The sequence below is a fragment of the Triturus cristatus genome, chromosome 2_2 (assembly GCF_964204655.1).
Source record: "Triturus cristatus chromosome 2_2, aTriCri1.1, whole genome shotgun sequence".
In the NCBI taxonomy this organism is placed as follows: Eukaryota; Metazoa; Chordata; class Amphibia; order Caudata; family Salamandridae; genus Triturus; species Triturus cristatus.
In genome coordinates, this window is record NC_140582.1 from 1,068,156,444 (window position 1) to 1,068,170,802 (window position 14,359).

Below are 14,359 nucleotides of genomic sequence, written 5' to 3' on the forward strand. Positions count from 1 at the left end.
TGGGAGATGCGTCACGTTTGTAAATGCCCCGCACCATGGCGCAGGATTTGCGCCACTGCTGCGTCACAAAAGTGACGCAACGGCGGCGTAAATGAGGCGCAAGTGCAACATAAATCTGCCCCATAGATATTAACTAAACTAATATGGTAAAAATGTTTACAAAAAGGATAAAATAGTTCTCTGAAAAGAATGTAAACATTCCTAAACCCAAAATGTTTTAAAATGTAAAAAATAAACAACAATATTAAAAGGCAATCTAAGCAACAGTAATAAAAGCATTGGACTTCCTAGTGGTTAGATTTACTACTCCCACTCCAGCCTAACCAACAGTAGGGAAAGCGTTTGACTTTGGAGCGCTTAGATGTAGTATTCCCACACCAGTCTGAGCAACAGTAGGGAAAGCCTTGGAGTTTGGAGGGGTTTAATTTACTATTACCACTCCAGTCTTAGCAATAGTAGGGCGAGTTGGACTTCGGAGGGGCTAGATTTACTATTCCCACTCGAGTGTAAGCAACAGTAGAGAAAGCGTTAGACTTCGGAGGGATTAGATTATTGTATGTACGGGGAGTGCTTGAGAGGCAAAATATCATTTTGCCTGCAGCACTGACCATCCTCCCACCATTCCTAATGAATTGAAAGGAGGCATACAGCCATACAGTTAAGAAGTCTGTCTCCCCCAGATCAGACCACAAGAGCAAAGAATGCCTGTGGATGGAGGGGGGCGTTTTGGCCCATGTTCTGCGTTAAGATAAACCATGAGTGAATGCAAAAATCAGGAACATTTGTATCCCGACAGGCCTTCCTTAGCTTCTCGTCAGTCTCTATGGTCCTGGGAAACTGTTTCTCCAGTGCCCCGCGGCCTGCGTCACCAGCACGCCCCCTTGAAGACTTGCCCCTGTCATGTTGCCTGTCAGAAGCGCCGGCCTTAGCACAGATCACGGTGAAAACCCTGGATAACTTTTTCAAAGGGACTTTCCCTGCTCTTTGTTCGACCTCGCCCCCGGTTAAACTCTCCCAGTCGCGGGCTGACCCCTGTCCCCCAGGAGGCACGGGGTGTTCCCAACCGCAGTTTAACATCCGAGAGGCCCCAACAAATAAGTACAAAGGACGAAAACACAAGGAATTCTGGGGTCTCCGAGTTGCCCTGTCATTTGTTCTGCACCATGACAAAGAGGATTCCCTAACAAGACAAGTAAATGAAAGGCGCGCGGGATGCGCTGTGCACGGGAGCCGTGGCGCTCGGATCAGCATTTTCATGCTCTAATATTTGCTGGGCTTTTAAAGATGCCCTCACTTCATTTTAAAAGTCCTAGTCAACAGGATAAAGGCACCAAGTTTAGTGAAAACTATGGGGTCGAGTCACAAAGGGTTTGGCACTCATGAGTCGTGGCAAGGGGAAGGCATCACAGTAGTGGGGGAGGGGGAGCGCTGTCATGGCAGGACCTCCGCAATGGGTACATTATACATGGAGTGACCTGGCGTCCCGGGTTTGCCCGGACAGCTCCGGTTTTTCGGCAGCTGCCCTGGCAGATATCAGGAAATTCAGCTCATGTCCCGGTTTTTAGAAAGGGTCGGTTGAAAACGGTGGGAGGAATCTTTTTGTGTTTTGCAAAGCAGGTATAGTTAGCTGCTTTTATAAGAAAGCAATTTGATGAGCAGGCATGCTACGGGCTTTAAAAATGGCATTTTATGTATGCTCTTACTGCATCTTCTGTAATTCTCTTCTAAGGAGCACTGTCATTCTGTGCGCTGGGTTGAAGTACAATTGTAGCCCTTCTTCTATTTTTAGGAAATGTCTCTATTTTCTGGGTTTACAACTCTCGTCATCCTAATCATACATGCAGTGTGCCCCGAACACGAATGCATGGCCCCTGCCATGTGTGCGGAGGCCCTTTGTGAATTATGCTCTATGTATTCACGGCTGAGGAGGCTAACAAGATTTTGAAAGAAGATATATATATATATATATCTATATTTATATCAAATAAACCACAATGTCCCTGCACCTCCTCCACGGCGAACAGAGACACCACGAATCCCAAAAACAAGCATTTGCAATGCAATAGGTCTCGCATTTATAAGAGTTTGAGCTATTGGCATTGTAAAATTACAATGCCTTTTATTTATGTTTTGGTTTTAAAACAAATAAAAGGCATTGTCATTTACAATGTCAGTAGCATAAACTCGCATAAAAGCAGTGTGTGGAGTGCAGCAGTGTGTGGAGTGCAGCAGTGTGTGGCGTGCAGCAGTGTGTGGCGTGCAGCTCAGTGTGGCGTGCAGCAGTGTGCGGCATGCAGCACTGGCATGCAGCGGCGTGCTGCAGTGTGCGGCGTGCAGCAGTGTCGTGCAGCATGCAGCAGTGAGTAATGCAGCAGTGTGCAGCAGTGTTTCGTGTAGCAGTGTGCGGCGTGCAACAGTGTGCGGCGTGCAGCAGTGTGCGGCATGCAGCAGTGTGTGGCATGCAGCAGTGTGAGGCGTGCAGCAGTGTTTCGTGTAGCAGTGTGTGGCGTGCAGCAGTGTGTGGCGTGCAGCAGTGTGTGGCGTGCAGCAGCATGCAGCAGTGTGTGGCGTGCAGCAGTGTGCGGCATGCAGCAGTGTGCAGCAGTGTGCGGCATGCAGCACTGTGGCGTGCAGCGGCGTGCAGCAGTGTGCGGCGTGCAGCAGTGTCGTGCAGCATGCAGCAGTGAGTAATGCAGCAGTGTGCAGCAGTGTGCGGCATGCAGCAGTGTGCGGCATGCAGCAGTGAGTAATGCAGCAGTGTGCGGCGTGCAGCAGTGTGTGGCGTGCAGCAGTGTTTCGTGTAGCATTGTGCGGCGTGCAGCAGTGTGTGGCGTGCAGCAGTGTTTTGTGTAGCACTGTGGGGTGTGCAGCAGTGTGGGGTGAGTGGCGTGCAGCGGCATGCAGCAGTGTGTGGCGTGCAGCGGCATGCAGCAGTGTGTGGCGTGCAGCAGTGTGTGGCGTGCAGCAGTGTGTGGCGTGCAGCAGTGTGAGGCGTGCAGCAGTGTGAGGCGTGCAGCAGTGTGCGGCGTGCAGCAGTGTGCGGCGTGCAGCAGTGTGTAATGCAGCAGTGTGCGCAGCAGTGTGCGGCGTGCGGTAGTGTGCGACGTGCAGCAGTGTGTGGCGTGCAGCAGTGTGTGGCGTGGTTTGTAAACAAGAAAAGCGAACATCAAAGGAAGGGTGGGAGGGAACAGGGTGGGAGGGAATGAGCATATGGGGTGTGAGTTATAACGAAAATTAATTTTTGTAAGAGGGGATGCAGGAAGTGAGGCCCAGCGCGCGCTGGCGAAAGCAATCTGCTGCTTTCAAGTCCGATGCCAGATGCCAGCTTCGCGCTTGAATGCCTCACATGCACTGGCCATAAACCGCATTCCTACCGTCTTGTGCCCCTTACTAAATCTCTCTGAATGTGTGAGGCGGTGCATGCGCAGGAAGTAGCTGGTGGCAAATGGAAATTCATTGATAACAGCACTGAAAAAAACAGCCCCATAAATTTTCCGCACTTGGTAAAAGAGATGCAGTTCACAGGTCGTTCTATGCAAGCTAGTATTTCAAAGCGGCCCCCAGATAGTTGTCTGGGGGTCCATGTAGATGCGGACATCAAGGCGGGTGGAGGTATTGTCCTGCACTCCCTCGTGCGACGAGGGAGGGGTGAGAGTGGGGGTGTTTTCTAGAACCTGCAGTTCTGCTGTGGGCGCACAGAACCTCGAAAGCAACCCAAGTACTGCAACTGTAATTCTGCTAACGAGCTCCAGGGAGGGGGTGGCGACTGGAAGCTCACTATCCCAAGAAACCTTGCTAAAGGAAGCACTCTACCTTGAACCCCTTCTTCCTAAATAATAAACAACAAGAGTATTGTTCTGTAACAGTTGCTACGGATATGGGTGTATGCTTACGTGTGTGGGTGCAAGGGTGAGAAGAGAAGATTAAACCTTTATTTTAATAAAACTGTGTTCAGAAAGGCCACAGTGAAAAACAAGCGGGCACTGAAGTTGACGAGGAGGGAGTGGGAGGGGGAGTGGGGGCGGGCACAGTGGTGTGGGACATCAAAGGGGCCGCGAAAGTGAAAGAAAACGAGTGCTTTCAGGCTGCCAAATGGTGCGCGCGCCCGGGGCACATGCACTGTATTTGGAGGCCTGAAAGCACTCGTTTGCACTTCCAAAACTCGCTTACTATAAGTCTCGCCAGAGCAGCGCTAAAGCGCTGTCTCAGGCGAGACCTAATAAGGCAAGGATGGATTTTATTTACAGAGCTGCAAAAATCTAACGCGTTTCGGGTGGTTGCCCTTGCTCACAGATCGTCAGTACATAGTCTGCCATTTTTTTAAAATATGCTTTGTGTTCACCACGTGGGATAATAAACATAGAAAAAATACTGTATACACGAATATATTATTGACATCTGGCTCAGTCTTTTTCTGTTTGAATGAAAATGTGTCATAAATTCATTTCACTGGAGTCTGACAATAAAAGAGACATATATCAAAAATGAAAATATAAATTTGACGAATAATAAGCATGTATGCAAATTCTTTTTCTAGCCACATGTTTCATAATGTAAACAAAACAGGAGCAATTTGTTGTTATTTTCATTTGTAAAACTTTTTTATATACCAATACATGACAATAGATAAAAAGGACAAATGTGCAAAGCCAATGCAAATTCATGTGCAAATGTTGCAAATAAATATGTGCAAAAAAAAGCATATATTTACTACAATCTGTGCAAATTACGCTATCTATGTGCAAATACCGCTATGATCCCTGATCTGAATCAAGCAAAATTTTGTAAACAATTTACAAAAAATATATGTGCAAATAACGCAAGCAATGAATTGACCCCATAACAATAGCCAATATTGTCTCTCATAACAATAAGTATTCAATAAGCAGCTACATATATATATATACACATACATATGTGATCAAGGCCGAGGGACGGCCGAAACGCGTCATGGCGGACCAACTGGTGGTGTATAAACAATAAACTAATTTGAAGCACGGATTTGGGTCCACGCTCGTCTTTTTCTGGAGAAAACAGTGGAACGAGGAGTTTGAATATATATACATATATATACATACATATATATACATACATATATATATACATATATATACATACATATACAAACATATATACATACATACACTTATTACATGTATGTATATATATATAAATATATATATGTATGTATATTATCTACTGGCGGTCGCCAGTAGATAGTTATAGTTACAACCTAGTTTCCATAGGAAATCTCAAAATTCTATTTTGAATAACTTTGGCGCCGGTTGACGAATCCTTGCGAAATTTTCAAAACTAATGGGGCGCTCTGTTCAGCTCCTACCCTGAAAGTCTCGGGGTGATTCGTCAAGCGGGGGCCGAGAAAAAGGGGGGTCCCAAAACGCGTTTTCCCCATGCATTTTTCCATAGGACCTTTAGTCGCAGCTACAGCCCGAACGGCTGAACAGAATTACGTGAAATTTGGCAGAGAGGTAGCCATAAGGTCAAGGAAGTGACTTTTGCAGGTCTGGTGTAAATCTGTTCAGTATTTCCTGAGAAAATAGCATTTAAAAGCATATCAATATCAATACGCGCGCACCGTGCGCGCACGGTGCGCGCACCCTGCCGTGCGCGAGCGCAATTCTGATTGGTTGTTAGATGTCGGTAAACATTCGAATCGGTCGAAACCAGGAAGTGTCGGCCGCCATTTTGTCTCTCGCAGTCTGAGGGGGTGAAAGAAAAAGGTGGGGAACGTGAAAAGGGGGCAGAGTGGACAGTTCCTGACCCCTAGCCTTGGTCAGGGGGTCACAGAAGGACCCCCAACGGCAAAAAAAATAATAATTTTTTTTAAACATCGCCAGGTGCGCGCACGGCGAACCGTGTGTGCTCGGAGCGCGAAGCGCACCGAGCGCACACAGCGCGCGCACGGTGCGCGCACGGTGCGCACACGGTGAAAAATCTGAAAAAATAAATAAATTATAAATACTTAGGGCCCGATTCACAGAACTAACTTAAGACAAAATCCTAAACTTACTACCATTTTGATATTCACAGAAGGCACTTACTCATTTTGGTATTCACAGAAGGCACTTACTCATTTCTGTATTCACAGAAGTTAGGAGTCCTAACTTTAGGACTCCTAAATGCCTTCTGTGAATACCGAAAGCCTTAAAATTAGGATTTTTCTCAGTTTATTTATTTATTTATTTATTTAATTTATATGGCGCGTTATAACCACAGGGGTCTCTAAGCGCTGTCTGACCAGATTTACGTGAAAGATGTTACATTCACTTGAAACCAGCTGTGCACCTAAGATCTGCTCCATGCTTGTTTGAACAGTACCGTTTTTAGTTTTTTTCTGAAGGAAAGTAAGTTACTTTCCTTCCTGAGCTCTGGATCCAATTTGTTCCATAAAGCTGGGAGCGTGTTGGAAAAAGCACGGCCCCCCACCGTGGTCAATTTAAAGCGGGACTGAGACAGAAGAGTGGCGACCGACGAACGCAAAGTCCTACCCGGTGTGTAGGGGGATAGTCGGGATTTCAGGTATTTTGGTGCTTTGCCATACTGAGCCTTGTGAGCGATACACAGTCCTTTGAAGACAATTCTCTGACGAATTGGCAGCCAGTGCAGCTCCTGCATCAGGGGAGAGGCATGGGCAGTCCTGGGTTTTTTAAATATCAGCCTAGCTGCATCGTTCATAACTCCCTGTAGTTTGTCCAGCAGCCGCTGTGGCAAACCTAAATAAAGGGAGTTCCCGTAGTCCAGCCTAGCCAGAATTGTGGCTGAGACTACGTGTCTCAAAGTAGGGAATGAGAGTAGGGCAGAGATCTTCCTTAGTTGTCTTAAGAGGCCTATACTGGTGCCTACTACAGTGGCAACTTGTTTTTCCATGGATAATTTATTATCCACATATAGGCCTAAGCTTTTGACTGCAGCTGCCGGTTTTGGTGGTGCGCCCAGCTCCCTAGGCCAAAATTTCTCACTCCAAGGGTTACCCGAGATGGAAATGGGCAATACTTCCGTCTTATCCGGATTAACTTTCAAGGAGTTCTCGGACATCCAATTGACTGTAGTTTTCAATATGTCCTGTAACCTAGTGGATGCTCCTGGACCATCATCCAGCCGGATGATTATCTGGGTGTCATCGGCATAGTTGTACAGTAGGCAGTCCATCCTGTTCAGGAGAGCAATTAGTGGCTGCAGGTAGATGTTGAAAAGTAGAGGGGACAAGGCAGAGCCCTGTGGGACCACGCAGGTGATCGGAGCAGGGGTGGAAAGAAGATCCCCCAGCTGCACTCGTTGTGTCCTACCCTGCAAAAATGATGTGAGCCATGCATGTGCTGTACCCACGACGCCAAAGGATCTCAACCGCGACAGAAGCTGTTTATGACACACGGTGTCAAACGCCGCGGAGAGATCCAGTAGTAACCAGGGCGCTCGGTGTTTTTACATCAGCTCGCATCCTTAGCTCATCTAGAATGGATAACATAACTAGTTCCGTGCTGTGATTAGCACGGAACCCTGCCTGATTGGTCTCCAGCAGGTTGTTACTCTCTAGATGGCCCGATAATAGAGCTAACACGTGCTGCTCAATTACCTTAGCAAGGAAAGGCAGCTGGGAGATGGGCCGGAAATTTTTCAGACATTTTGTGTCTGCTCCAGGTTTCTTCAGTAAGGGGATCAGGCGAGCCTCTTTAAAAGCTAAAGGGATCTGTCCTGTATGAAGAGAGGTGTTCAATAGGTGCAGAACCTCTTCCTCTATTCCTGGCATTGCCATCTTGAATATGTCAGGAGGGCAAGGGTCCACCAAGGAAACTGATTTAACTCGGCCTATGATTTTAAGTAATTCCTGTTTGGAAATAGGGGATAACTCAGCTAATGGTGGAATGTTTAGCGGGGCAATAAGGTCCGGTATGCGCGGACATTCGAGGGGTGCGGTTTCCGCAATTTCGTCCAAGATATCAGATATCTTCTTTACGAAGAAATCCTGGAACCTCTGACAGTCCTCCTGGGTGAACTCGGGACTTTGCTCCTTGTTCACCCTGCGCTCCGCCAGGACCCGAAAAATTTCTTTTTGCGGATTTCTTGCAGTAGTTATTCTTTCCTCAAAGAAAGCAGCCTTCCTTGATTGTATGGCTAGTTTGTACTGGGCTAAGGATGAAACATATTCTTGTTTGGAGATGGCGTCGTATTTTTTACGCCATGCCCGTTCTTTCTTCCTCACCCCGCGTTTCATCTCCCTAAGGGAATCATTATACCAAGGCGCCCCGGCTCCTCTCGCCACCTTCTTCATCCTGCGAAGAGGTGCCACCACATCAATGGCACTTCCCAGTTTATGCTGGAGGTGTCCACATAGAGCATCAACGTTGGCATCCTGCTCTTTGGCTGAAGGGTGGTGTTCTAAGAGGTGGACCAGTTTTTCCCCATCAAGGTTTCTCCATTTACGGGCCGTTTTCCAGCCCTCCCCAGGTTTGGACAGGGGGCCCCTCAATATAAGTCTACCCTTTATTAGAAAATGGTCAGACCAAGCACAGGGAAGAATTTAGGACTCCTAACTTTAGGACTCCTAAATGCCTTCTGTGAATACCGAAAGTTTAAAAATTAGGATTTTTCTCAGTTTAGTAGTAGTATAGTTAGGACTCCTAACTTTAGGACTCCTAAATGCCTTCTGTGAATACCGAAAGTCTTAAAATTAGGATTTTTCTCAATTTAGTAGTCCTAAATTTAGGACTCCTAAATGCCTTCTGTGAATACCGAAAGCCTTAAAATTAGGATTTTTCTCAGTTTAGTAGTTGTAAAGTTAGGAGTCCTAACCTTAGGACTCCTAAACTGAGAAAAATCCTAATTTTAAGGCTTTCGGTATTCACAGAAGGCATTTAGGAGTCCTAAAGTTAGGAGTCCTAAATTTAGGACTACTAAATTGAGAAAAATCCTAATTTTAAGACTTTCGGTATTCACAGAAGGCATTTAGGAGTCCTAAAGTTAGGAGTCCTAACTATACTACTACTAAACTGAGAAAAATCCTGATTTTAAGACTTTCGGTATTCACAGAAGGCATTTAGGAGTCCTAAAGTTAGGACTCCTAACTTCTGTGAATACCGAAATGAGTAAGTGCCTTCTGTGAATACCAAAATGAGTAAGTGCCTTCTGTGAATACCAAAATGGTAGTAAGTTTAGGATTTTGTCTTAAGTTAGTTCTGTGAATCGGGCCCTTAGCATTTAAAAAACCGTACAAATTCACTGAAAAAACCATAGGTTTCACACACGTTATAGTTACGAATTAGCATTTAAACAACCTTGCAAATTCACTTAAAAAACCATAGGTTTCACACATGTTATAGTTAGCTGGACATTTCACTCGTAAAAAACGAATGAAATTCCCCCGTTATAGTTAGTGCAGGCAACTATAACACACGCGACCGCAATCCTCTGCTGATGACGTCAGATATTACATCACTGATGACATATGTGTCTTTATGAAAAATAAATATTTGTAATATATGTATAGCTAAATATTAATGGAAGAAGACATGGGTAAATAAGTGTCTAAATACAGTGATGTAATATCTGACGTCATCAGCAGAGGATTGCGGTCGCGTGAGTTATAGTTGCCTGCACTAACTATAACGGGGGAATTTCATTGGTTTTTTACAAGTGAAATGTCCAGCTAACTATAACATGTGTGAAACCTATGGTTTTTAAGTGAATATATATATATATATAAAGACAAAGTCCTGAACTCCCCAATAGAACAAAAGGAGCTGAAGACAGGTAAGGACCTCTTCACCATGCACAATGCTGACGTCCAAAAGTAAAGACAGCAAACGATTCCAAGTTTTCAATTCTGACGTTTAATTCATTTGTCAGACAAGTGTCCGACTCAGACGCGTTTCGATCGCCTCCGCGATCTTGATCACCTGACGCGCTGGTGCCGGACCATCCAATTTAAAATCAGATTCACCCAATCATGATGCTCAGTGTGAATAGACATAATTGAAATACTACAAACTACAACTTAGAGTGTGTTTTCTTGAAGGGATGCCGAAAATCAATCAGAAACAAAAGTAACCGGGTTAATGAATCAAGTTGATACATAAAATGCAACAAAGCAATTCATAGCAAATAGAATACAGGGCAAATGCCCCTAAGTGCTGGAATGCTAATTTTTTCAAATCATAACCACGGCTTGCATGTTTCAGAAAGAAACAACAACAATAATTCATTTCTTGAATCTAAATATAACACACTCTCAATGAAAGAAGATGAAAGAAAAATTAAAAATTGAAAAGCATAAATAGGGATGAGAAAAATTAATAAATACAAAAAGGGAAGTGAAACAAAAAGACTCGAGCAAGAAGCATTGGAGTGAATACTCAAACTGTAAGAAACTGCCAGTAACAAAAAAACCGCTAGTTTAAAGTTGTAAGTGCTGTTGGAATAACCACATTCAGAATAAAGATAAAAGACCCCAAATGAAACATATTTTACAGAAAGTTATGCAAATCCTCACTCGTGTTCATCCCATTTGGCATCTTGGTATCCAATAATAGGATGAAGGAGGATTCTAACTGGCGTAATTGTTTTTCTCTGTTACCCCCCCGAATTGAAGGTGGTACCGCCCCAATCACAAAGTAAGTTAGGTCACTGAACTTGTTGGCATGAATGGCTTTGAAGTGACGTGCAACGGGATATGTGGGGTCCGAGTTAACAATCGCACGAAGATGTTGTAAGATGCGGTTGAAAACCGGTAGTTTGGTGCTCCCCACATATCTCAAGTGATAGGTACACTCTAACACGTAAACCGCAAAGTCAGTGAAATGTTGTTTAATTTGTACCGGAACATTGCTAAATGCAGTGCAATATTCAGAAACATTAATTCCGAATTTGCACGCACGGCATGAGGCACATTTGGAAAAGCCAAAACGTGTTAGCCACGTGATCTTTTCCGTGACTTCAGGATTGGATTTAACCAACGCATCCCTCATTGAGGGTGCTCTCCTGAAAGTGATGTTGGGTAGATTGGGCAGTAAGAACTTCAGAGTCATATCGGTTAAAACAATAGGCCAGTGCTTGTAAATAATATGTCGCAGGCTTTTGTGTTGTTTACAGAACGTGGTAATAAGTCTGATAGGTTGAATGACCTCTGTGTCCACCTCCAAACTCAGACTAATAGTTTGAGGCTGTCTGGTGTTTAGGCAGATTTCCCGAGAACAAAGATTAGCTTTGTCAAGGGCTTTTTTAAGATTGTCCGGTTTGTACCCACGGGCAAGGAACCGATTAGTGGCCTCCTGTTGGCATTTTTCTAAGTCACATTGACGGCTACATATGCGACGGAGATATTCCCCGTAGGGTATGCTACGTATGAGATGTGGTGGGTGTGCACTGCTGGCATGTAAGATAGAGTTGCCAGCAGTGGCTTTCCTATGAAGTTTAGTTTCTATGTGTTGGTCCATAATGAACACTTCCACATCCAGGAACTTCACCCTCTCAGTGCTAATAGTAGCCGTATATATATATATATATATATATATTTTTTTTTTGCAACAAAGGACGCGGCACTCAAGACTTGACTTTAAACTATTTAATCATGCATTAACTGCTCAGCCCGACGCGTTTCAGCCTATCCTTGGCTTTTTTCACGGTAAGTGAGACATCATTTGTTTCCACCATTTATCCCATTTTTGCCTCAATGTGGCATTATGGGAATTGTGGTGCACAATTATATTTACCAACTAACAAATAACGACCAACATTATTTGACCATTTGCCATGTCTTTGTATCATTACTCGCTGGCACTTCACGCTGTTAATTCTATTTTACATGATATCTACATTTCTGTGGTATAGTACCAATTGATCATGCTTATCTCTCTATATCTTTTTAAAATCTTTTTAAAATCTTTTTTAAACAGTTTATTGATATAGTATACATTGAACCCACGCAGAGGTTGTCGAGCGCTTCTATTAGCTGCATAGATCATTTCAATTCAGATTAGCATTATAGGGTAAAGTACCACCATTCATACTGTTTGTATCACAGTTCAAGCAATTAAAATCTTTATGCGAAAACACAATGTATATCGTTACAAGGGCGTTAATTCCCTTACTCTAGATGTACAAATAATTCGTCATCAAAGTTCATCCCTCTCGGGTTTTTGGTTTTTAGTCTTATGATTAGTCGAGATTCAATTTGCCGCAGTTTTTTCATCCTGTTTCCTCCTCGTTCATCTGGAGGTATCATCCGTATCCCATAGTAGTTCATGGCTCTCCAATCACTGTTTTGGCAAGATGCCATATGTTTAGCTGTCGCATATGACATATCCTTGTTTTTTACAGCTCTTATGTGTTCCAGTATCCGCTTTTTCAACATACATACCGTACTTCCAACGTATTGCATGCCACATTTACATTCAATGATATATACCACATGGGTTGATGTACATAAGATCTTTTGTTCAATTTGAATAGGTTGTCCATTTGAATCATTGATGTTTTTATTTTTTCCAATCTTACAGGCTTTGCAAACATTGCATTTTCTGAAACCCTTTTGTTGATTACTTAACCAATTTTTTGCTTCCGGCATTTTGAAATGACTTGAAACAAGTGTATCCTTGAGGCAATTTGTTCTTCTATAAGTTATCAATGGTCTTTCCCCCAACATTTTTCCAATATCTGGATCGCTAGAAATCAAATGCCAGTACTTCTTGATTTTAGTTGCTAGTAGGCCGCTTTCCTTACTATATGTTGTTATAAATCGAGGAGGCCCATGTTCCTGATTGATGATTGTAGCAGCGGAGTGTAACGGCTTACTGTTCATTAACGAAACGACCGATCCGTATACAATGCGGCGGTCCTAATGTGCACTGAGCATTTCTTGACGGATATTTTAAGATAGCAAGTATTTTTTCTGACAATACTGCTCAGAAAGTGATCACCATTTGCCAGTGAAAGCTTCAATTCACTTAAAAGAAAATAAACGCGATGGAAGCGCAAGTGGCTAAACGCGCAACAAAAGCAGAGTCGATGTTTAAGTAAAGCGGAGGTTCACAAAGTGACACAGAGACTCATAGTGCCACAAATATAAAATCTCCTGACACACTAAAGCAATTGTTTAATCAAGCGGAAAGACTTTATAAAAAAGAGGTAAATAAAAGTTGGGAAATCATTGCATTGGAAAACTACATAGAGGTCAAACGCATTCCCAGAGGGCTAAGAATCTTTACAATGCCTACACATCCAGATACCAAAAAAAACCTATTCAAATTGAACAAAAGATCTTATGTACATCAACCCATGTGGTATATATCATTGAATGTAAATGTGGCATGCAATACGTTGGAAGTACGGAATGTATGTTGAAAAAGCGGATACTGGAACACATAAGAGCTGTAAAAAACAAGGATATGTCATATGCGACAGCTAAACATATGGCATCTTGCCAAAACAGTGATTGGAGAGCCATGAACTACTATGGAATACGGATGATACCTCCAGACGAACGAGGAGGAAACAGGATGAAAAAACTGCGGCAAATTGAATCTCAACTAATCATAAGACTAAAAACCAAAAACCAGAGAGGGATGAACTTTGATGAAGAATTATTTGTACATCTAGAGTAAGGGAATTAACGCCCTTGTAACGATATACATTGTGTTTTCGCATAAAGATTTTAATTGCTTGAACTGTGATACAAACAGTATGAATGGGGGTACTTTACCCTATAATGCTAATCTGAATTGAAATGATCTATGCAGCTAATAGAAGCGTTTGACAACCTCTGCGTGGGTTCAATGGATACTATATCAATGAACTGTTTAAAAAAGTTTTAAAAAAGATTTAAAAAAGATATAAAGAGATAAGCATGATCAATTGGTACTATACCACAGAAATGTAGATATCATGTAAAATAGAATTAACAGCGTGAAGTGCCAGCGAGTAATGATACAAAGACATGGCAAATGGTCAAATAATGTTGGTCGTTATTTGTTAGTTGGTAAATATAATTGTGCACCACAATTCCCATAATGCCACATTGAGGCAAAAATGGGATAAATGGTGGAAACAAATGATGTCTCACTTACCGTGAAAAAAGCCAAGGATAGGCTGAAACGCGTCGGGCTGAGCAGTTAATGCATGATTAAATAGTTTATCGTCAAGTCTTGAGTGCCGCGTCCTTTGTTGCAAAATTGAAGTAAAATTGGGCCAGGATCCGGCCCCCACGCAGAGCACCCGTTCATTGGAGCGCATAGAAGTTAAGGATCACATTGCTGGCAACAATATATATATATATATATATATTTCCACACTGTTTACGAACAGTCACCGCGCTCCTTATCAGCAGGTGCGTCGTCGAGTAGACCTC